Source organism: Vicugna pacos, chromosome 5 (assembly GCF_048564905.1).
Source record: "Vicugna pacos chromosome 5, VicPac4, whole genome shotgun sequence".
Lineage (NCBI taxonomy): Eukaryota > Metazoa > Chordata > Mammalia > Artiodactyla > Camelidae > Vicugna > Vicugna pacos.
The window spans coordinates 44,752,354-44,777,945 of NC_132991.1; the positions used below are offsets into that span (position 1 = coordinate 44,752,354).

The 25,592-nt window shown below is 41.3% G+C and overlaps 1 long non-coding RNA gene across 1 annotated transcript in view; it reads left to right on the plus strand.

Annotated features, from left to right (window-relative positions):
• Window positions 1-25,592, plus strand: part of LOC140696393 (uncharacterized) — a 167,048-nt gene that overhangs the window by 11,823 nt on the left and 129,633 nt on the right. Inside the window, exon 4 of the long non-coding RNA XR_012072661.1 lies at window positions 5,520-5,613. This is a non-coding gene — a long non-coding RNA (uncharacterized lncRNA). The remainder of the gene's footprint in view (window positions 1-5,519; window positions 5,614-25,592) is intronic.

The following is a 25,592-nucleotide window of genomic DNA, read 5'->3' on the forward strand; positions in this document are numbered from 1 at the left end:
TTCTGGTTACCCTTGATAACATGGTGAGAGCTAGGTGACCTTGGGCAAGACATTTACCCTCTTTGACCCTCTATTTCTTTAGCTATAAGATATAGGAGTTGGATCAGATTATTTTTAAGGCCTTTTCTGGGTCCCAAATCTAAGAAGTGCTCTTATGGCTCATAAATTAGTCCATCCCTTTCTTTTAGCTCATGAAACATTGGCCTAACACACAGAGGAACCAACACCAACCTGAGGAAAGGGGATTAAGACGCTTTTTGGTGAGTTAGAGGGAGATCATGGATTGAATACAACACGACAGACTCAGAATGGAAAAGTAATGAAGTGTAGGACTCCCTTGTTAAGGGTTTTTTGCACGATTTCCTACACCAACAGTTATCTTCAGAAAAAGAACCAAAGCCCAATATTTTTTTTCCTTCTAAAATATTTATAACCTTTTAAACTCCATTCCCTAAGGAAGTGTCAGTGAACTACAGCCCAGGAACTAAGAATGGTTTTTACAACTTTCAAATGGTTGGGAGAAAAATCAAAAGATAAATACTATTTGTGACGCATGAAAACTACATAAAATTCAAATTTCAGTGCTCATCAGTAAAGTTCTGTTGGACACATTCACGCACATTCATTTACGTAGTCTATGGCTGCGTTTGTGCTATAATGACAGAATTGGGGTGATGTGACAGATTCAGTACAGCTTGCAGATATTTACTATCTGGCTCTTTTCAGAAGTTAGCAGACCCCTGCCCTAATGCGAACCTATAATTTGCATTTTACGGCTGCTGTTTCAAAGGCTGACCACAATCAACAAACACTTCTAAAACACCCATTCACAAGCCTTCTCTGACTTACATTTGGTTCAACTCTTAGATTCTCTTAGGTCTCTAATGACTTTTGCTTCAAATCTTTCTTTTATATAGAAACTCCACTCTGACACTTAAGTAGACATCTCAATCCCTGTACTAGAAAAGTTTGAGGGCTGAAGCAGGTGCTCTTCTGTGATCACTCCTCTTCAAGCCTAGCGGAAACCCCCCATCCTGGCTTCCCCTACAGATTTCTTCAAATTCAATGCCAGCTGCACCCTTTCTCTTTCTGTTTCCAAAGCCTCCTTACTTACAGCAATTGTCGAGAGTGGCAGGAGGAAGATGTGATTTTTTTGTTTTTGTATTTAACCAGGGCATAGTCTGCTTAGCTATCACTGGAGCAGTTTCACATTTGCAGTTTTGTCATTTCATGGTTTTCAGTGGTCTTCATTTCCTGCTTCTCAAGGATATGGGCTGAAGCCTGAATGAGCTGGAGAAAGATAATTCAACAATTAAAATAAAAAGCAAAACAAAACAAAATGGTGGCTCTTCCTTCCTACATGGAAATCCTTGGAATTTTTAAAGACACATAGCTAAATGTTCTAAAATTATTCCCAGGATTTAATTTATAGAGGTGTGACTGAGTGATGACATGGAGATGTCAGATGAGTGGAGATTTTACACTATGTCACACAGGGCCCCAGGGGAAACACCAGGATGGTCAGGAGGCAGAAGATAGAGGTGGGTAAATCATTAGACCAGAGCCTTTATTGGGGAAAGGCAAGGTAGGGCAGAGTAAAGTGTTTAGAATTGGCTAGCTTGAATAACTGCACTGGGCTTTGGGGCATAAGGGCTGTCCCTAGTTGCCTGGTACCTGGCCCTGGGTTTGATTTAGGGCAGGGGGAAATACTGGCTTGGTTGCATGAGACTTAGATAAAAAGATAGTTGCGGGTATATTGGGGGTATGGTGGGAGTAGTGGTTGGGTACTGGTTGGTTTGCATATGAAAGGTGTGCTCTTTGGCAAGTTGTGATTACCTTTAGGAATTAGCAGACCCTGGGAGGGACATTCTCTCTCTGAATCCTTAAGTGCCCCGAGTGCCAGATATCAAGAATACAGAAAATAAGAAAATCTAGCTAATATAATTGGCCCTATGAAGAGTGGATGCCAAACTGACAAATACGGACTCTAAGGATACACAGACCCCTATAAAAGTAGCAAATTAACTGAATTTATGTATTTATTAGAATTATCATTTCTTTTACCAATAAAAAATAGACATCTGGACATTCTGAACTAGGTTAAAAATTAGCAATATAAGGCATATACTCATAATACAATTTAAAACCAGTAGAAAAGTGTATAATGTAAAAATTTTAAAGATTTTTCACACCTATTCCTAATCCCATTTCTCCATCAGCATTTTTTCTAAGACACTTTTCTTTGCAGGTGTACCCATCTCATTAGGGTAAAAGCAGTGTTCTCACAATATCTCCAAGGCCCTACTACCCCTGACTTTACTCCTGCTTGCTCAGAACCTCCCAGCCTACCGGTTGGAACCCTCCAGGCATGCTCCTGCCTCAGAGCTTTTGCTTCAAGTGCTTCGGAGGCTCCTCAGGACAGCACCCTGACTCCCTCCCTTGCCTCCCTCTGTTCTTTATACTCAGACACACCTCTCAGAGGTCTAGACGAGACAGTGGTCTTGAAAATCACATCTGCCCCACATTTCTATCCCCCTGATTTCTTTTTATCCTGAGCACTCTGTACATGGTACCTGTACCTTTTGCTTATTTCTCCTGTTTATTGTCCATCTTCCCCGGTGGAATGTAAGTCCTGTATAGGCAGAGATCTTTGTGCAGTGCCTGATACATGGAAGATGCTCAATAAATATTTGTTGAATGAATGAATGAATATCAAGCACAATTATATTTACTTGTATTTTTTTTTAAACAAGTGGGATCATATTATAGATATGATCTCCAACTTGTTTTTCTCTACCCAGCAGGAATATTGGACATTTTTCCACTTCAGTAAATCTGGATGTGTTCATTCTTTTTTAAGTTTAAAAAATCTATTGTGGTGGAAGTAATTAGGTTTACTTATTTATTTTTTAATGGAGGTACTGGGAATTGAACCCAGGACCTCATGCATACTAAGCAGGCACTCTACCACTGAGCTGTACTCTTCCCTGATGTGTTCATTCTTTAAAGTAGCTGCATAGTGTTCCAGAGTATAGATAAACCCTAATCTATTCAACCAGCCATTTACTGATAGTCATTGGGATGTTGAGAATTTCACAATTTCACAATAAAAAGTCAAGGAAAAGAATGCACACTGGATGGAAGGTATGGGACCTATTCTAGAACTGACTAGGAGGTGATTGGTCATTTTCTGACTTTCTTGTGCTATAATTTATATTTTTTCTTTAATCTTTGCTACTCAATTGGAAAAAGACTTGCTCAGATGAGATGTGGCAGAGATGGATGTTGGGACCATCACAGGTATTTACAATAATTCTGTATTCATAGTTAGTTACTAGAGCTGAGGGCAGACCTCCATGCAGGCAGACTGCAGGCATGTGATGGGTGGGATCCCTCCATTTCCTTTGACTTAAGTCACCCCATTTATCCACACCTGCATCTGGTCTTATATGCCTCTTGCCGACTTGTCCATTCATCTACCATGTGCCTTCAAATTAATACCTGACACTCCATGTGCTGGCCAATTTCTCTTCTTAGCAATCATCTTTCTTCTATTTTTTATTTATTTAAATCCCACTTCTCAGTTTTTTCCTCCTGGAGAGCATAGTCACGTAGTCTCTTTCCCCATTGAAATCTGCCCAGTCTCAGACATCTTCCATACAAAAGTTCAAGCCTCATCTCTCAGTGGTATTTGATGATATGGCCTTCATCTTGCCTTTCATTTCCTCTCTGGCTCTGGACCAGACCATCTGTTCTTTCCTAGCATGTCTGTTGCTTTAATCTGTTCCTGCCTCTGATCTGTGCTTGTTACACCTGCAAGCCCAGCCTGTGTAATATGCTCTTCCTCCCTAAACTTCGGAAACCTCATCTGCTTCCCTGAGTAATTCCAGCCCTTCAGGCCTCCCTGGACAATTCTGCAGGCTACCTGAGCTATGCTCTCTTGTGGCCTGGATGTTTATTCTCCATGCTCTATTCCTTTCAGCTCTTTTGAATGTTCCTGGTTTGGTTTAAATGGGGTGCTGTGGGATCATGCTTGGCCTTCCATTACTGAGGGGGCTAGGTGGGCACAGGAATGATAGGAACTACCAGATGGGCTGCCAAGCCTGGTGTCACTGAGTTCCAGGTGCCCCCAGCTCCTCTAAGGTGCCACTAGGGGAGAGGTCACTTCCTTCAGGAGGGAAGGGCAGTTGGGTTTCAGAAAATATTGCTGAATTATGGAAGATGCTTATTTCTACTATAAGTTAGTGGTTCCTAGTGTTTTTTTTCTCTCCCAGTAGTCTCTTGATGATGGCTATGACCCTTCTTTCTAGAAAAATGCCCATACACACAAATTTTTGAAGGAGCTTCCAAGATGTGCCTGGACCCCTTGAAGGTCACTAAAGATTCCATGGCCCCAGTTTAGAACCCTCATGTTTCATACTTGTTCTTTGCTGTTGTATTTCCCCCTGACCTGTTCACTGACTGTAGCTGGAAAGCATTGTCTTAATGAGATAATTAAATAGATGCAAAATGACTCTGATGGCATCTTTTGCTTTTTTCTTGTTTTTCGAGCAAATTTTGCTTCTCTTTGGAAATATTTTATGTTAGGATTTAAACAATTAGGTAGAGTTCTTCTTTCTATACCATGCATAAATTTAGGACTACAAGGTTCTGTCTTATAACTGAGTTATTTGTATTGTGGTGTAGGTTGGTGGGAATTCTGCAGTACTGGTTCTTTGACTCCTTTCTCACACAACTTGTTTAGGCCTGGTGGACTGACTTGGAACAAAGGGAATAATAGAGCAATGGGATAGCCTAGCTGTTAAGAGTGTGGGTTCTCATAGGTGGGCTGATTTGGTTAATTAACTCAAGTATCTTCAACTTGTGGCTCAAAGGCTGGAGAAACCAGTGGGTAAGTTTTGTTTCACCTGCTCAGCATTTCCAGAAGTAGAATTATCTTGATCTCAGTAAAAGATGTTATCTTGATCTCAATAAAAGCACCGTGAAACTGTTTGTCTTAAATTGATCCTCTTAAAATGTTTTGTCAATTGCTTGTTCTGAGGCAATTGAGTTTAGGACTTAGTTTCTTCATTTGTAAAATGGGCATAATAATACCCACCTTAAAGCACTAAGTGACTTATGAACGTAATAACTAAATAATTAGCCTATAAATTCTGAACAAATTTTACACCTGATTATTAATAATAACCCATAGTAATGAATGCCTTAGGAAATGCCAGAGCATGACGATGGGGAAATAGGGACAGACGGAGCTCAGAGATGCTGAGTCAGTTTGAGAATAAAACTGGGCATGTTTGCTGGGAAAGCCACATAAAGTGGGAGAGCACAATTTGGTCCAGAAGGTTGTGGAGCAGCAGCCTGGAGTTGCTGGCACACAGCTCAGAGCAGTCAAAGCCCAGGGTTCCGCTAGAGCTGCAGCGTGTGGTTTCTGCTGCTGTTTCTTGCAGGGGAAGTGAAGGCCTCTGCCCAGGCCTCTTTCCTGTGGACTCTCACCCTCAGGCCTTCTGTTTTTCCCACAGCTGCCTTCTTCTGTTGCCCGCTGCTCAGATTTCACAGCCATTTCCAGACACAGGAATGCTTTTGATGGGGCAGCATCCTCCACAGCCCTGCAAGGTAGGTCTGAAGTGCCGTGGCTGTGTCCTGGGTCTGCAGCTCATTTTAATCAGCAGCTGCCGAACTCCCTAGGGCTTCCATGAGCTGCTTCCATGAGCTTACCACCCTGGCCTGGCTCAGAATTGACCTCTCACTGGCCTGGACTCTTTTTGGTCGTGGAAAGGGAAAGGGGAGGGGAGGGGAGCCCCTGATGGGACATGGTGGGGCAGACACTGCCTTGTGACTTTGGGTAGCAGGTTGTGGGGCTCAGCCGCATTATCAAGGAGCTCAGTCTGCCATCAGATCTGGAGAGTCTGAGTCTGAGGGTGGGGTTGAGGCTGGATTGAAGGTACGGGGTAAAACTTTCAGTGTTGGTACGAGCTCAGAGTTTAGGATTGAAGGTCCTGGGTTCAAATCTCAGCTCTGCTGTTTACAAGCTATGTGACTTTGGGAAAGCCACCTAATCCCCTGGAGTCTCAGTTTTCTCATCTGCAAAAAGGGATAATAACAGTACCTACTTCAGAGGATTGATGTAAAGATAAAATATTGGGATATGTGTGTGTATGTGCATGAGCTAGCTGACAAATGTTAGCTACAATTATTATTAATATAATACCAGGGTTTGGATTATTGGGCGGAGCATTAGGGGTGAACACTGGACAGGGCTGGGGTTTGGAATGAAGCTAAACCAGGGGAAACATAGAATTGGGGACAAATATTAGAAAAGTTGGGGTTAGAGTTAGCTCTGGAATATAGCTTGGTCCAGCACATTTGCTGTAGACTTTTGGGGTGAGAGGAGCAGGGAGGAAGCGGGGGTGGGGTGGGGATAAAAGCAGTCACACTTCTGCCCCCATTTCATGAGCACTGATATGCATACACATATGTACTCTTGCCTCCCCTACTAGAGTAGGGAGCCTGTAGCCATGCAGGGGGGTAAGAATGGGGAAAGGAGATTCTGAGTTATTCGAACATAACTTGAGAGTAGTGGTGGCAGTAGAGCCAGGGCCAAAGGCTGGCTGAAGAGGAAATATAACCTGTTGTCATCTACCGCCCAGGTCTCCTCTGATTAATGGCTCTCTTGCTGCCATAGTTGGCAAAACCCAAGAGAAGTCTTGGGAGTAGTCTTGATGCCCAGGACAGTGGAGATGACGCCAGTCTTCCCCATGGCTGCCCAGACAGCACAAAAGCTTGGACAGTGGGCTGGGGAGAATGAGATTCCCTGGAGAAGCCCTCCTTGTGCCTAGGTGGAGCATAAGGTCCATACACTTACATCCTGGGGCCGTTGCACCTGATGATGTATTCCCTTGTGTTTGCCATCTCGGTCTTCATCACCTGGAGGCAGCTAGTGGCAAAGCTTGGTTCTGAAGAGGAGGAGAGGTGTGCAGGGGGCGGAGAAGGTCTGAGACCAAAGAAGTGCAGAGTCTCTCTGTGAGCTCCAAAATGGTTTCCAGTCTCAACCTGCTTTGAATTAAATAGGGGGGATGGAAAACGAATTTGCTCAAGCAAAATGAGTGGGTGGACCAAGGGGAAGAGCCAGAGTCCACCAGGGTCATAGTCTGGGGCCGGAGTAGAAGTAATTCTTTTTATATCATTTCAATATGCTGTTCACTTTTTGTGCTGATTAGGACAAACACAGTTACTATTTGTTTATTCATACGGCGCTGCCAGGACTGACCATGGGAATGTGCATGTTTATGCCAAGGGTGCTAGCTCTTGGTGTTCTCAGAGCTGCAGGAACTGCCTTAGCCACAAGTGCTATGGATATGCTGGAGCCCTTCAGACATCAGTGTTGCTCCTCTGCCCTCCACAGCCCTCGAATCCCAGGAGTGGCATAGCTTGGATGTGCTACATCTGCTGTGTGTGTGTGTGTGTGTGTGTGTGTGTGTGTGTGTGTGTGTACTTAACAGAGGCAAAGAGATGCTCTCACATTGTGGTTTAGGGTCAGAAAGGAAACTTCTTTGAGAGCTAACCACCTTGGTGTTATTAAGACTTACATTATTACATTAGGATTATTTTAAGTGGCCTGTAATAAGTAAAGTGAAAGGAAGTGAGCACATGGGAGGTTGCTGGGCTCCAGTTGTGAAAATCAGGATGAGGAAACACCAGAGGGCTTCTCATTAGAACCATGGATGGATTATAGAACACCCACCACTACCATTATCATTTGATGTCTTTCCCAGTTTGTAGCTAAGTGCAATTAAAGATGAAAAAGAAACAAGATTTAGACCATTGGGAAAAAAAGACAAAATTTTACTATTTGCAGATGATATGGCTTTATACCTAGCCTACTAAGGGAATCAAGCAAAATGACCCTCTAACTATTGGATTTAATATGAGAGTTTAGTGTGTTGGCCGCAAGCAGGATAGATACACTCAAAGCAAAAGGCTAGCACTGATGGTCTTTAAAATATAATGAGAGAAAGAGAGACTGCATTTTTAAAAACAAATAAAACTCACAAAATACCCAGGAATAATGAGCTGAATGAGAAATGTGCTCTGCAATCTATAAAAGAAAACTTTAAAAAAAAAGGTCTCCTGAGAATTATAAAGAAAGATGCAAATAAATAGAGAGCTATATCACAATTCTTCCCCCTGGTTATGTTACCGAGTCCAAACTCGTTCTGCTTGCCGCACAACAGGCCAGTATATTGGGAAACGAGGTGTTGGGCAAGGAATAGCGACTTTATTCAGAAAGTCCACAAACCAAGAAGATGGCAGACTAATATCCTGGAGAACCATCTTCCCCAAGTCAGAATTCAGGCTCCTTTTATTCTAAAAAGGGGGAGGGGGTGTGGTTGGTTTTTGCAAACTTCTTGGTATAGGAATTCTTTGTTCTTGGAATCCTTTATTGCAGCTGTCTAAGTGGGTCAGGTCATGGTGTCCCTGTAAAACCTCCAACAAAACAAATGTTATTTTCTATTCTGCAACTTGTTATCTTTATATGAATGGAAAAGTGTTAATATTCTTAAAGGTCAGAGCCTTGAGAATAGGCTCTCCTGTATATTTCAGGCTATAGACAACATTCTTTTACAAAAGTTATAGAGCTAGCACGACTAAGCCTGGAAAACAGGACACAGGGTTAAAGCCAAAGGAACAGATCTAATATGGAGTCAGATTTGTTTCTATTACAATTACAAACTTTGTATCATCCTTATTGCATTTCGCTATATGCTACAGGTTGGGGATACAGTGGTGAAAAACATTACCTTTATGGAATTTACATTTGGAAGGAAGAGATGCCTATAAAAGAATGAACAAAACAAATTATTTACATAAATACAGCTCACAATAAGGACTGAGCTCCCTGACATGCCCCCATTAGCTCTCTGAAGTACCAAAACTTTTTTTTAACAACAGATACACTGACTATAGCAAAATTGTTGAATAGGCAATAAATGCTAAATCTAATTTAACTAAGAAAATATGCAGACAGGGGCACCATAAATCACTTCAGCTCTCGGTTGTGCTGGCCAGAGCTTCCCAAGTACTGGGTTCTTTCTTTTAAAAGGAAATCTTTTTTCTTTTCTTTAACTTTGTTTTAATGCATTCTTGCATAAGTCATGTGAAAGAGAGAACAGTTGATTTGGCCTGTGTCCCCTTGAGGTAGGGCAGGCCCACTTCTGGGTTTCATGGAAGGCAAATCTGAACTCTGTTAGCTAATCCTAAGAATGTACTGGCTTCTCCTCCACTCTGGAGACTGACTGTCACAGTTTTGTGGATCGCTGCTTGGCTTGAATGGTTAACCAGGGAAGGATGTTGTTTAAATATTTTTGCATCATTATTTATTATAAAAGCGAACAGGATAGAAAATACCATTGGTGCATAGGGTAGTGAACTGAATGCTGAATGTGGAAAAAGAATCAGTTCCCAGTACGTTATTTTCTAACATTTTTTTCTTCTCTGTTTATAACCAACCTCTTATACTTTTCATCTTCTTTATCTGCCCTGGTCACACCCTGGATGAAAATTTACTGGTTCCTTTTGCAATTTCTGCCCAGATCTTCCATCATCTTCTATCCTTTGGCCCTGTCAGAATTTTCCAAAGGGTCCTATAGCTAACAGACAATGTTCAGCTTTAGAGAATAAAGGAAGCAGATAACAATATTCTACACAGAATGTCCTCCTTTGATGCTCTCTTTATAGAGCATGCTAAGTACATGTGGAATCAATTTCTTTATGAGGCTTCACAAGTTGCCAACAGATACGTTTGTTTCCAGGAAGAAGGTAAGTATAGGCCAGGTGGGTTAGGTTTTAAAAATATTTCCATTTTGCTTGGAGAAGAGCTGAGGGTGCTACTTCCCCATGGCAGCATCCAAGAATTTGAAGACTGTTCTCAAGGAGAAGACTTAGCCCTAGCTTTTGCCTTTTGGACCATGGTGATAGATATGTCTGTCCCAGGAAGCAAGGACTTGAACGATAAACTGTGAGAGCTTGAAGAGAACTTTAAAAACATTCATTCCAATTACTTCTTTTAACTAATGAAGAAACAGAAGCCCTGAGAGGTGAAAGGACTTTCCCAAGGAGATTCCCAATTTTTAGCCCAGTCATGTTCCCAGCATACCTTGGCATCTGTTATGAACTTTGGAAGCCACTGTTGAAATCCACTAGTGATCTGCGCCGAGGACTGTTGGCATGGCGCCCTCTCACTCCACAGCAGTGAGGAAGTGATATGGTATCTTTTCTTCTAGAGACTGTGAGAATGATTCATCTTTAAGTCGCAAGGAGACAGTGACAGATTCCTAAAGCTGCACACATCCATGAGAAAATGACAAACATGTGAGGTGCTGAAGCAGAAAAATGCTCCCAGTGGTGTAGGTGTGAAGAGGGAAACCATGCACCTTTCTGGCAGTGGGAACCGTGCTTTGCTTGGAACAGGTGTGAGTTCAGCTTCAGGTGCTTCAGGAAGGTTGGAGTGAAGGCATTTGAAACAAAAGATAATTTACAAAGACATGGGGAATGCTTTACCATTCAGGATCATGAAGGAAAATACCCACACACACCATCGAGACCATGTTCAAGTCTCCACACCCTACATTTAAGTTGAACATTTTCAAATCTATAAGAAACTTGAAAGGATAATAAAATTAACATCTATACATCCTTCACCTAGATTAATCAATTGCTAACATTTGAAAGTTGCAGATACTGTGACTCTTTATTTTAGCATGCATCTCTTGAGAATAATGACATTTCCCCATGTAACCATAATACCAGGGTCACACCTGAGAAAATTAGCAATAATTCTGACGTATAATTTGTATTCAGTTTCTCCCCAAATATCTTTTTATAATTTTTTTCAATCTGGGATCAAATTGAGATTCATGAATTATGTTTAGTTGTGTCTTCAGTCCCATTTAATATAGAATAATTGCCCCCTCCTTTTTTGATGACACTGGATTTTTGAAGAGACCAAGTCAGCTGCCTTGTAGAATATATCACATTCTGCATTGGTCTGATTGTTTTCTCTTGATTACTTTTAGGGAAACATTTTTGGCAAAAATATTGTATAGGTGAGATTGCATGTCTTTTTGCATCACACCAGGAGGCACACAACATGTTGATACGTGTGGTCATTCAACTAGTGACCCACCAGTTAGTGAGGTGTCCCCCATATTCCTACATTTCCTCCTTTCTGGTTAGTAAGTCCTCCACACATTGATACTTTGAGTCCATGTTACCCCGTATTTTTTTGTATCCTTTGCCTGAATTGATAATTCACATGTTGCAAAATGGTCATTTTCTAACCTACCATTTCCTTTATATTTATTAGTTGACATTGTTCTATAAGGAAAATCTCTTTGTCCTTCTTTCATTTGAGTATCACCATAGAACAGGGATTATTATTATTTTTAAACAAACAAGTCGTATTATTATCATTACTCCATTATTCCATTTGCTGCTCACGTTGTTCCAAATTTGGGTAGGAAGAGCCCTTTCGTGATGCCTCCTGTCACCTCCTGTAACTTTTTGGCATATCCTTCTTAGTCTTTGAACACTTGCTTGCTTTTGGTGCAATAAAATACTCCAGGCTCACGTGTATTTTCCCTATCCTAGACTTGGAATCAGGATTTTATCAAAGGATTTTAATAGGGAATGACATTTAAGCCATGGCCCAAACATCAAGCTCTCATTGCTGCTGGGACAGATTCACATTAAAATAAAATCAACTTATGATAAATTTTAGTTATATATTATCTGAACTATATTAATAATTTACTTCCTTGGTCTTAAAATTAGGTAAATCAAGAGTGAATAACCAGGATCAGTAATAAGAATTCTTGAAGAGGTCCTAAGCCTTAAAAAACAAAACCAAAACCTGAGTACTATGTATTTGAGAGAAACTGTATTAGTTTCCTGTGGATGCTGTAACAAAGTACCACAAACTGGGTGTCTTAAAGTAACATTTTAACATTTATTGCCTCACAGTTCTGGTGGCTAGAAGTGTGAAATCAAGGTGTTGGCAGGGCCCTCTGAAACCTGCAGTGGAGACTCTTGCTTGCCTCTTCCAGCTTCTGGTGTTTACTGGCAATCCTTGATGTTCCTTGGCTTCTAAATGTATCACTCCAATCTCTGCCTCCAGTGTCACGTGGCCGTCTTCTTCCTGCATGTCTCTGTGTTTGTGACTCTTCTTTCTTATAAGGACAGCAGTCATTGGACTGAAGACCCACTGTCCTCCAGTATGACCTCACCTTAAAACTTGATTACACCTGCAAAGACCCTATTTCCAAATTAGGTCACTTTCACAGGTACCAGAGGTTAGGACTTTAGCATATCTTTTTGGGGAGATACAATCCAACCCATAATAGACACCATAATCCAGGAGTTAAACATTCAAGAAAGTGTTTAGCTGGAGGATGGATATATCAATTTTACAGAAAATCACTCTTGTAAATTTTGACAGATGCTCTCCTTAGGACTTCAAACTGAATGAAAAAAAATACAATACGTAAAAAATATTTACAGTATTTATTGTTATCAGTTTTATATTATATATTGGTTATATAAAAGAGAGATAGAAGAAAGGGGATGAAGACAATGAGAGAAGGAAAGAGAGAGAGCGTGCACTTCAGACAACAAGAGATAAGAGATTGAGGGGCCACAAGAGAGGGTATAGAGGGGGATTAATAGGAAGAAAGCAAGGAGTGGGTGCTTAACTGCAGGAGAGAAAGATCTTTGCCCATTCAGCTGATTCAAACTGTGCAACTTCACAGTTCATTCTGACTTTCTAGCTAATACCACATTTTTGACTCATGCTTCTTTATTAATGAGGCTGAATATTGTTCTTTTTTATTCGTTGGCATGAATGGAGTGGGGACAGCATGAAGTGTGTACCCTTTTGGAATGAGATGCAGCTTGCCTGAGAGATACGGGTCCATGAGTAACACTGGGACCGGAGCTTGGGGGCCAGGCTTGTGCATGGGTGGGGCCAATGTCTAGATCACTGACTCCAAAGGGTCAGCCTTCAGCTGGACATGGATGTGACGTGAGGAACTAGTGCAAAGACTGGTCACCGAATTTGATAGGAATTATGGCAGGAGCCAGAGCTGGTAGCAAGGAATTGGGCATCAGCCAATACATGAGAGTGTGGCAGAGGGTGGGCAGGGTGCAGGTCCTCATGGCCAGGGCAGACATGTGGAAGGTTCAGCTCTGGGTGTCTTCCTTTGGGACCGTTCATTGCCAAGCCCTTTAGCATCTGTTGGATGGAAGCTGGGGGAGTGACATCTCGAGGAGGTGCTAGTGTGAAAGCCTCAGCCTGTGCAGGACACAGGCATCCCTGTCTCTTTCAGCAGAACCAGGTCCTGAACCCAAAGGCCCAACCCTGACCTCGGTGACCACTTACTTCTGGGACTGAAGCGCCCAGACTTCTCAGAGAAGCTTGATAAATAATTACACGTGCTCGAGACCTATGGGGAACAAGACAGACAAGGGCCGTGCTCTCCCAGGGCTGACATTCCACTGCACTTTCCTCCTAAAGTTTATGCCTCTGCTGCCATATGCCGGCAAACTTACACAAGGGCTCATTTAGTTATATTGTTGCTTTGTTTTTCTTGTTTAGTGTAGTTTTTTTTAGGTGAAAGTTGCTAATAGTTAATGATTAAAATAATAACTACAGACTAGTCCCAGACACAGTCCTTTGCTTTTGTGACCTTTACCATAGACACAATGAGAATAGAATTATGATAATGAGTCATATATTTTAAACATTATTCTGTAATTAATATGTTTCCTTGGCATCATTTATCACACATTAATACCAGGTTTGCTCATATGCTATATAAGTTTTTTAAAAAATTAAGGCAAAATCTGTATAACAAAACTATTTTTTGGTGAAGAATTCAGTGGCATTTAACATATCTACAACGTTGTGCAACCATCAACTCTATTTAGATTCAAAACAGTATCATCACCCCAAAAGGTAACCCCGTACCCATTGAGCAGTTTCTCTCCATTCCCTCCCTCCCCCAGCAATCACCAACCTGCATTGTTTCTGTGGATTTACCTGTTCTGGATATTTCATATAAATGGAATCATACAATATGTGACTTTTTTTTTTTACACCAAGTTCCTTACTAATGAATATTGTATGTAGTTCTTTGTCTTTTGCTATTATAACTTGTTATGGGTGGAATTGTGTTCCCCCTCAAATTTATATATTGAAGCCCTAACGCCCAGTGTGATTGTATTTGGAGATAGGTCTTTAAAGAGGGAATTAGGGTTAAATGAAGTCATAAGAGTAGGGTCCTAATCCCATAAGACTGATCCTTATAAGAAGAAGAAAGCATACCAGGGATGCAGGTGCACAGAGAAAAGATCATGTGAAGACAGCGAGAAGGTGACCATCTGCAAGCCAAGGACAGAGGCCTCAGGAGAAGCCAAACCTGAAGACACCTTGATCTTGGACATCTAACTTTTAGAACTGTGAGAAAACAAATTTCTGTTTTTCAAACCGTGCAATCTGTGGCATTTTGTTATGGCAGTCCAAACAGACTAATACATAAATCAGGACAGACATTTACAATAACTTCAGTTGGTACAAGGCAATGATCTAAAACAGCGTATCTGTGATCTAAAAGCAGCATAATTACCAGTTGATTTTAGAGGCTGGAAAGGGCTCTTTCTCTCTCTCTCTCTCTCTCTTTTTTTTTTTCAAACTGAGGTATAATTGACATATAACATTATATTAGTTTCAGGTGTACAACAGAATGATTCAGTATTTGTATATATATTGCAAAATGATCACCACAATAAGTCTAGCTAACATCTGTCACCCTACATAGTTAAAATTTTTTTCTTGGGATGAGAACTTTTATGGTTTACTCTCTTAATAACTTTCAAATATGCACTGTAGTATTATTAACTATAGTTGCCATGCTATACATTACATCCCCAGGTCTTATTTAGTTTATAACTGGAAGTTTGTATCTTTGACCTATTCTGGATAGCTCATATAAATGGAATCAATCATACAATATGTGACCTTTTGTGTCTGGCTCCTTTCACTTGGCATAATATTTTTGATGTTCATCCACTTTGTAGCACGTACTGGTACTTTGCTCCTTTTTGTAGCTCCATAATATTTCATTGTATGTATACACTACAAATTGTTTATCCATTCAAGTGCTGATGGACATTTGAGTTGTTTCCACCTTTCAGTTACTGTGAATAGTGCTGCTATGAACATGTGTGTCATGTGTGTGCATGTGTACATATATTTGAGTACTTGCTTTCGATTCTTTTGGATATATTTTTCTGTTTCAAATCATTAACAGAACCAGGAGTCTGCCTAACCCAGGTCCTCAATGCCATCAGCATTTGGGACTGTCATCCATTGCTGATAACTGGGTAACTCTCATAACTCTAAATAGCCCCTTTCCTGGACAAGCTTCCGGTCCCCAGTCCACTCTCATCTGGGAGATGGGGTGGGCTGGGCTGGGGGAGTCTGGACAGCACTTTTACATAGTTCCTGAGAAGACCAATTTGATTATTTGGTTAGTCAATCAACAAATTCCTTTTGAGCATCTATTCCTTGAAAGGCTCTGTGCCAGAACACTCGGAGGATAGGAAAAGATCTAAATTATAAGCCTTGTTCACCAGTGCAGTGCTTGCTAGCCAGTGACAGATGATACTTTCATGCAGAGAACTCTAAAACCAGGTACTTGACAAGTGTCCTGTGCCAAATACAAGACAGAGGGAGAGAGCCCTCCTTGCTGGGGGTGACCAGGGAGGCTTTATCTAGGAGATATCACTTGAAACGATTGTAGGCTATCAATAGGTGAGGCACTGGGGAAGGCATTTTTCATGACAAAAGTGTGGCAGTAGGAAATTCAGTGTGTAGATCAGTTTGACTAGGGCAAGGATTAATACAGGGTAGGAATGGATGAGAAGACTGATGGAGGGTTTGGCTGCAAAGGACTTAGAATTTGCACTTTATCCTGAACCAAAATAGAATCTGATGGGAGGCAGTCTAATAACTGGGCATAAATTGTTATTTCATTTTATGGCTGTAAGGCTGTTATGCTCTTTAGCAGAGATGCATGGTCACAGTTTAGAATAGTTACTCTTGCAAATCCTTGAGAGCCTTCACTTGTTCACTTATTTTTGGCTTCTCTGATAGTTACTGATACTCCTTCGGAGAACCTGCCTGGCAGGTAAATGATAAGCCTATGTTGGAGTGTTCTATAGAACATCACTTCTGTGAATAGGATCCCATGGTCAAATACGTTTGAGAATCACTGTATAGCGTCTCTCTCTAGAAGTTCACGATGCACATTAGCAAGTTAAAGGCTTTGCAGAATCCTGCTGCAGAAAACTGGCTTAATTTGTTTAGTCCAGCATTTCCTAAATTTACCTGCTATAGTGGGTTGGATGGTGGGCACCCTCCCTCCCCAAAAGATACATCCACATCAGATCCCTATAAACTGTGAATGTTACCTTATTTGGAAAAAGAGTCTTTACAGTTGTAACTAAGTTAAGGATCTCGAGAAGAGATCACCTTGAATTATTCGAGTAGGCCCTAAATCCAATGACGTGTCCATATAAGAGAAAAATAGAGGGAAATTTGAGACAGATGAGAAGATAGACACAGAGAGAGATGATATGAAGACTGAGGCAGAGTTTGGAGTGATGTGGCCGTGAGGCAAGGAAGCCAAGGACTGCTGACAGCCACCAGAGACTGGAGGCCGGGAATGACCCTCCCCTAGAAGCTCTAGTGGAAGAGCAGCCTTGCTGATAGACTAATTTCAGACTTCCAGCCTCAAGAACCATGAGGGAATACATTTCTGTAGTTTTAAGCCACCCAGTTTGTGGCACTTTGTTATGGCAGCCCTCAGAAACTACAGGCATACCTCATTTTATTGTGCTTTGCTTTACTGAGCTTTGCAGATGCTGCTTTTTTATTGTTTTTGTGTTTAACAAATTGAAGGTTTGTGGCAACCCTGGATTGTCAATTGATGGTTAGCACTTTTTAGCAATAATTTTTTTAAAAATTAAGGCATATTACATTTTTAAAAGAGACATAATGTTATTGCATACTTGGTAGACTACAGTATAGTGTAAATATAACTTTTAACTGTATAGTGGGAAACCAGAAAGTTCATGTGACTTGCTGTATTGCAGTTTTCGTTTTATTGCGGTGGTCTGGAACCAAACCCACAGTGTCTCCAAGGTATGCCTGTAATCCATGTGCCCATAAAGCTCTTTCTTAAAAGAGCTTTTAATGGAATAACTACTGTGTATGCCCAAATATGAGGTAAAGTTTTCTTCTTCCAAATTATCCTTCAGGGTATATAAGATGGAGATGGACATATAAGATATATAGGTGGAGTTTCCTTATATTCAAGGGCTTTCAAGATCTCACATTTCAAGCCTGTTTCTCAGTTACTTAATTTTAAACAATTAAAGTACTGTATGGGGAAAACTTGATCTTGAGGCAACTTTAATCAATGCCAGTTTTAGTTGCTGATGAAGGTCATTGGATGGAATTGTTAAAAAAAAAAAGGAGGAGGCAAAAAATACATAACCCAAAATTGGTAATTACTCTTGAGAGTATGAGGCAGATGCTAGCTTGCTTATCATCTATTCTAACTTTCTTCTGATCTGTCTTCCTGTACTGAAGAAGCTGGAAAGCTAAAAAGGACGTTTTCTTAGACTCTCTACAGTGAGAATTTTGGATGTCCTTTCAGTTCCAAAAGTCAGATTCACTTGCATGCAACTTGACTTTGGAACAAGGCAGTTACTTTGTGGATGGTAGCAGAGGTGATATGCAGCAGTAGACTATCGACATACCTGGCAGCTTCCTGAGTATTGCCGAAGTGGCACAATGTTGCATGCTGCAGAACAGCCAGATTTGGCTTGTGGCTTTTTGTTCTCTGGCTGATCCTCTGGTGTGGCTTTGGAATTATTCCTGGAAGCTCAGTTGAGAGTCTGTTTCTTGCCAAACTCTCCCCACCCTCCACTTCAGTGATTCTGGAAATTATATGATACCCTGTTACAAATCTCCTCTTGCTTAAACTAGCCAGAACAGATTCTGTTCTCTGTGGCTAGACCCTTACCTGATGCAGGGTATGACTTCCCTGGATGTGTATGTGAAAAGCAATGATTGAAAAGCAATACAGTTAGTGAAAGTCAAAGAGAGAACAAATCTACACCTATAGCACACATTTGGGAAAAAAAACCCTAAATTTATGTAATGATTGTTTAGGATTAAAAATGTTTAGTGACATACATGGATTAAAAAAAATGCTGTATGTAAACAAAAGTGACTGTTAGATGCTTTAAGAAGTTCTTCCTGGGATGACTGAGATACTGAAAGGCTCAGGTGAGAGTTCAAATAAAATTGCTTCATAAAAAGCCAGAGGAAAAAAAGCAATATTACAAAATCAACCTACTATTTCACATGTGATTTAAACTTTAATGTGTAAATAAATAAAAGAATTCAGTCCCATACACAGACATCTCTTATCTATTGCTGAAACATTTATATTTTCAAGTTGGCTAAAAGACCCTCAAAACCTCAACCTTATTTTTTGAGACGTTTTTCCCTTGCAAAATGTGAGATCACTGTATATTCAGAATTCCCTGATATTCAAGTTTTATGGCATTAATATGGCCTGAAACTAATATGCAGAGGGTGACTTTTGAGAAAGGCTGGTCTACTGGTCCAAGGCCCAGCATGCAACATAGCAGTTTGGTGTTCAATAAACTACTTAAATGACATAAAATTGGCAAGACAGTGTTGTTGTTATGACAGTGCTTCTTTCTTCTGCGTTCTTTCCCTTTCCTAATGTTTGCTTGGTTAGCCTGGGGACACTTCTACTTACCCAGAGGCCGATCTCAGGAAGGAGGAGGCATTTCAGTTGAGCATGCTTATAGTCAGTTTTACTATCCATAGATTTTACTAGATCATTGGTCATCCTTCAGATAGAAATCGATAGTTCCTTGCTTGTGTAGTAATGAAGAACAAGTTTGAATCCACATTTGATCTGTTGTTCATTTGGCTCTAACTCTGTGCTCTGTTTCCTGTGCTTAGTCATGCTGGTTCTGCACCTTTTGTAAAAGAATGTTGCCGATAGCCTGAAATATACAGGATGGCTCATTCTCAAGGCTCTCACCTTTAAGGTCATGGTGTCCCTGTAAACCTCCAACATGACAAATGTTATTTTCTATTCTGCAACTTTTTAAAATCTTTATATGAAGGAGGAAGGTGTTATATACCCTTGAAGGTCAGAGCCTTGAGAATGGGGGATCCCATGTCCTACGTGGACAGCTGCAAAAACAAAGGATTCTGACACCAAGAAGCTTGCAACAACCAACCACACCCCCTCTCCTTTTTACTATAAAAGGAGCCTTGGAGAAGATTGACTTGGGGAAGGTGGTTCACCCATTTTGGTCTGCTGGCTTTCTGATTTCGTTATTCCTTGACACTAACATCTCGAGTCCTTATTTAATGGCATGTTGTGTGACGAGTAGAAGAGTTTGAACGCGGTAACACTTGGACTTCATAAATGACCAGTTGTCTAGAATTCTGAATAAAATACTGCAAGCCTCTCAAACCAGAACTTTTCAGCAGGTCAGTTTTCACCCACAGTGTGAGTGCAAGAAGAAAGTGTCAGAAATAGTGTCCTGGCAAACAGATTGACTCCCTCAATTTACAAAGGAGGAGAGACTGCTTCCGCGTCATCTTCCCTTGAGACTGTAACTGGCGGGAGACGTGACTCTCTGGGTCTCGCCCCACCGGTTGCCAGGCCGCCGTCGGGCGCAGTTTCCACGAGGCCCGCTGGGTCGCACTGTGGCCCTACGAATGCGCGCCCGGGCCGGGCAGGGGCGCTCGGGAGCGGTGGCCGGCTTCAGCCCCGCGCGCAGGTGGCGGCGCCGGGTCTGGGCGCAGCTGCTGCCCGGCCCGGCCTCCGGGGGCGGTGCCCGACGCAGAGCTTTCCCAAACCCCGGCAAAGTTTGCACTGGACAGCATAATCCAGGGGTTGGACGTCGCCGGCCCGCCGGGCTGCTCGGTGCCACCCTGGGGCAGGGCGCGAGTTCTGCCTTTCCGGGCGGTCTCCCGTCCCCCGGGAGTTTGAGGCCTCGATTTGCTGTCGCCCTCTCGAGTGGCACAAACAATTGAGGGGCTCTCATCCCGGTCCGGGCAGCGGGTGGTCCTCGTGCGCCGCCACACTCGTTCTGACTCTCCATATGCTGATGAAAAGTGCTACTCCAGTTTCTTCGTTACATTGTTTTAATTTTCTTTATATCTGCACGTCTTTAAATTTAAATTTTATTTAAAAAATTGCCTGCATTTGACTTTTCATGAATGCTCTTTGGGTGGGAGTGGAATCTGCTTCCTCCTGACTTAAGAGCCCAAAGAACGGTGGAGTCCTCGGCCCTGCTTAAATATTCATTTAAATTTATTAGCTAGTTTTTAAACTGGAAAAATAATAAATACATATGATAGAAAGTTAAAGCAGTACAGGAGCCTTTCCCCCTTTTACATGGTCCCAAGCCCCCTTCTCAGAGGCAGCCACTGCTAATACTTTCTTTTGATTTATTCCAGAACACAAGTATAGTTGTATCTTTTTTTAAACTCCCTCTCTGCACAAAAAATTGGATCATCTGTGTGCCCCTTGCCTCCTCCCTTCATAACATGTCTTGGAGATGGCCTCACACCTCAGGCACAGGTGGAGCCCGGGCATTCTTTAAGAATGGCTGCCTGATGTTCTGCTATGCAGCACACAGTAAATATTCAATCAGTCCTCAACTGAAGGATTTGGAGGTTGTTTCCAGTCTTCGCCCTTACAAACAGTTCAGCAGTGAACATCTGTGTATGTGTCTTGGGCTACGTGCACAACTGTCTATAGGATAAATTCCTAGAAGTGGTATTGTCTGGATGAAGAATATTTGTGGTTTTAATTTTATAGATCTTACCAATTAAAGGTGATACCAAATCATACTCTCCTCTCTCCTCCACACTCCCTCTCCCCCACCGTAACACTAGGTTTATTGAGAATTTAGAATGCGATTTGCCAATGTGAAAGATTAAAAAGTAGCATGCCGTTGTTTTAATTTGCATTCTTTAAATTTTGAGTGAAGTTTATTCTTTTTCACATGAATAAAGTGATTTGAATTCTATGAGTAGATACTTCATGTTCTTTGCCTATTTCAGTTGGATTGTTGAACTTTTCTTATGGATTGCAAATACTTTTTATATATTAAAGAAATTAGACTTTTGACTATCATATCTATTTAGTCTTTACTTTGTTTACAGTATTTACCTTTCATATTTTAATATTTACAGAGTCAAATTTATCCATCTTTTACTTTATAGCTGCTGGGTTTTCTTTGAAAAGACCTTCCTGAACCAAGTATTGCATCCAAATGCCCCCAGCATTTTTTGTTGTTGTTTCTATGTTATGCTTGACTCTCAAAGCTATTTTTATTTTTCATTTCTTTCTTGAAGTATAGTTGATTTACAGTGTTGTGTTAGTTTCTGGTGTACAACAGAGTGATTCAGATTATATATATATGTGTGTGTGTGTGTGTATTCTTTTTCATGTTCTTTTCCATAATGGCTTATTATAGGATACTGAATATAGTTCCCTGTGCTGTACAGTAGGACCCTGTTGTTTATCTGCTTTATATATAGTAGTGTGTATCTGCTAATCCCAAACTCCTAATTTATCCCTCCCCTCCTTTCCCTTTTGGTAAACATAAGAGTGTTTTCTATGTCCGTAAGTCTGTTTTCTGTTTTGTAAATAAATTCGTTTCATATTTTAGATTCCCCTTTAAGAGATATCATATGATATTTACCTTTTTCTGTCTGACTTACTCTACTTAGTGTGATATTCTCTAGGTCCATCCATGTTGCTGCACATCAAACGTCCCAGCTTTTAGTCTAGCAGGCTCTCCCAAGAGCCCTAGCAACATGAAGAGCTTCCCGTGTGCTAGAACAGAAGAGGGTGGATATTATTTTTTCTATAAGGCAAATATATGATTTGAAGTCAAACAAATAGCTTGCCTTTTAAAAAATAACATTTCTACCTGTTTACAAAGATTCTGTTCATTGCAGGAAATTTGGAAATGTATCATGATAAGGAAGAAAATAAGAGTCATCACTAATTCTAACCCTTAGAGACAAACAATGATATGTGTATGTATACCATTTACACTGTTTATATTTTGTAACCAGCTCTCTCTCACACACACACAAAACCCCAATGTAGTTGAAAAAAGCTGGTACTAATAAAGGAATATTATGACTTAAACATTTTTTCAAATATACCAGTTTTCTATGGGAATTTTCTCAGACTATTAAACATTCTTTTAAACACGATTTTTATTTACTGAGTTTTTTTAATTCCATAAGTAAGATAATATGTTTAACCACTCCTAACTGTAGGATGTTAGGGAGTTTCTAATTTTTCACTATTCTGAGCAAGGAGTGATAATACGCATCTCTCTCTTATACTTGTTCCTAATTTAGCCAATTCTGTACGCGTAAAAATGTACTGCAAAGAAAGGAGAATGTGGATTTAGCTTCAGGATGGAGCCTTCCTGTCCTATCTTTTTAGACATGGTCAGTTAATCTCTGGCTATAAAGACCCCCATAGATTCTGTGCTTTCCTTTAATATCTTTTTGGGGAAGTATTCATGCTTTTTGCACATAAAGGAAGAAAAGCAAATCAACAGTATAGTTCCTCACAGTTTTCATATTGCAGTGCTTGCCTGACAGATTAAAAATTGAAATTTCCCCTTTTTTAATGTATAAAATCTCTGAGGCTCAGAATGGGAAACTGTAAGTGCTATCATCTGATTTCACCATAGAGCTTAAGCACCACTGAACAGAAGCAGCACCATAGTAATTAATCCTGGCGAAGCTGTGGTACTGAAACAGAAGAGTGTATCAGGCTAGAGAGATAGACGTGAGATGATAGTTTTTTGCAGCTTCAGTTAGCATAGAAACATTGTATTTATAATAGTTTTTCTTGGCCTCTTTGATCATATCATTTAGAAAAGTTTCCAGACTATTTTTTTAATTATAAAAGTAGCACAAAAGGGTATAAAATCAAAGTGGAATTCCCTCTGTCTCTCCTACTTCCAGAAATAGAATAATTTCTTCTGTATCATTGCAGAAACTTCCCATGTACATGCAAGAATATGTTTTTTAAAAAATATTTTATATAAATACATGGGATAATTCTCTGTGTCTGCACCACAGCTTGCATTCTCCATGTAGTGCTGTATCGTGGACACTTTCCCCTGTGTCTTTCCCCTGTGTCTTTCCTCTGTGTCTTTCCTCTGTGTCTTTCCCCGGTGTAGACAAAGCTTAATTTTCTCTAACGACTGCACAGTTTTCCATAGTATGAATGTGTAACTCACCCCCGCAGCAGAGGGTTTTAAGGTACTTTACAAAACATGGCTCTTGGTCTCTCCTGCCTGCAGGAGACCTGGTGTGGCTGGAGGACCTGTGGCTCAGAGTTGGGCCAGGCCTTACCTGTTTATGGTAGGTGCAGCAGAGGCACCAATGCTATCAGAGGTTCCCAGAGGGAGCAGGATTCCTCCGGGGCTGAGTTAGAGCTGGAGTTTAGTCCTATTACTGCCCCACCCACTGGCCTCCCTGTGGTTAACCAGGAAGGAGGCCCATTGTTGAGTGGACTGGCAGGTGTCTGAGAAAATTGCCAGGGTGTAAAGATTTCCTCTCTAGCTTGTAGCCACACACAAGGGGACAGGTACTAACTTCACAGGATTACCCAGGAGCTGGTCTTCTCCAGCCTCCTGACTAGGCTCCTTGGTGTCCTTTATCTGTTTGCAAACATCTGCACACATTCTGGGTTCTGGTTGATCACAGGTAATTAATTTACATCTGTTTTGTAAATACTCAGATGTAATTCCCCCCAGTGTCTGTCTGTTTCTTGCCACTGAGTTACCAAGACTGTCCTAAAAGGCAGGCTTGGTTGGAGGGACAGTGGCTGGGATAGGTTGAAAGGGCGACTCTGAGGCAAATGAGCAAAGGAGCCATCCTCAACTCAGTTTTCTGACAAAGAAAAGGCCTTTGGTCCTTCTCATCTCCAACCTCTACCTCGTGATATTCCTCCCGGGTGCCCCTTCCTGCTCCCTCCCTTCAGCATCCATATCAAAGGAAAGGCTTCCTTTATTCAAAAGACGCCCCAGCTCTTGGACTCTCCTGGTCAGATGAATGGCTACAGAGTTGCAGTGACCAGAGAACCACAATTTTAAGACTAGAAGGTGTCACGTTCCTCAGTTTTTCTCTCAGACTCCTCTCTCTGCCTTCATTGCCCTCCCATATGGCTTTGCCTACTGAAATCCTTATCCTTCTAGACCCAGTTCTGATGCCACTGTGAAGGTGTGTCTGGTCTTCCCAGCAGGATGGGGCCCCTCACCTCTGCCGCACGTGCCAACTGCCCGTTGTCTCCCTCAGTGGACCCCTGATGTTCCTGGATGCCCTGTCTTGGAGATGCGGGATAAACTTTGTCTCTTCCATACCAGGCTGTCTCGCTTTCCCCTCAAGGCTCAAGAAGGCCCTGTATTCTTAGCAACTAGCATGATGCCTGGCTCATAGTAAGTACTTGATACATCTGTTGAAAAGATGAATTTAATTCAAGATCTGCTGGAAAGACCTGGTCATAGTTTTGTAATTCAATTACTAGCATCTTTTTTTTTGGGAGGGGTGGTCACTGTACTTGTTCCTTTGTTTGTATTTGAGTCCTGGTGATGCTTTAACATTTTAAGAATATATATTTATATTTTAAATGGAAACTCTCCCCTTCCCCTTTTTAGTCCCCTAGCAGACCTTAGAACTATTAGATCCCAGGGGAAGTAACTGTATGGGGTCAGGTTGTATGTAAGTCTAAGTTGTTTTGTAGATTCTAAAATCAGAGTAAAAGGAGAAAATAGGCCCTTTTTGCTCCCTCATCTTTGGAGATGACCCGCACTCTGTCTGTGGAGTGTGTACCTACTTTTACTTTAACCTGAGCATGCAACCCCCACACCTCGTGACCTTTCTCTTGCCTTCTGAAACAGCCTACACTCTGTACACTATGTATCTCTCTAAAGAAATCTACTTTTATTTAAAAAAAAGGAGAAAAAATCAATGTAAAAAGATGCCAGGAAATAGCATGTTGCCATGCAAGGGATTGGCACACTTTCCATCTTACCGTGATACATTTTTGGACCCTAGAAACCCTCCTAAGCATCTCTCCAACACAAGGAGGAACCTGCAATTACAAGCACAGTGGCACTATTTTACCTCCTTAGGATGGCTGGAGCACAAATTGCTCAGAGGCTCACGTGGGCGTTGGTTTGGGGCACAGGAATATGCTCTGAAAAGAGGTTCTGTTTGTTTTAGTCCTTGACACAGATGTAAATGGCAACCCTCGAGGCCTTTGCTGAGCAGACATTTACTCCTTAGGTTTTCTGTCCTGCGACCTCTCTTGTCCTCCCCGGATGATGGCAGTTCTGCCCAAAACATGCTGCAAGAGCTGTCTGGCTTTTTA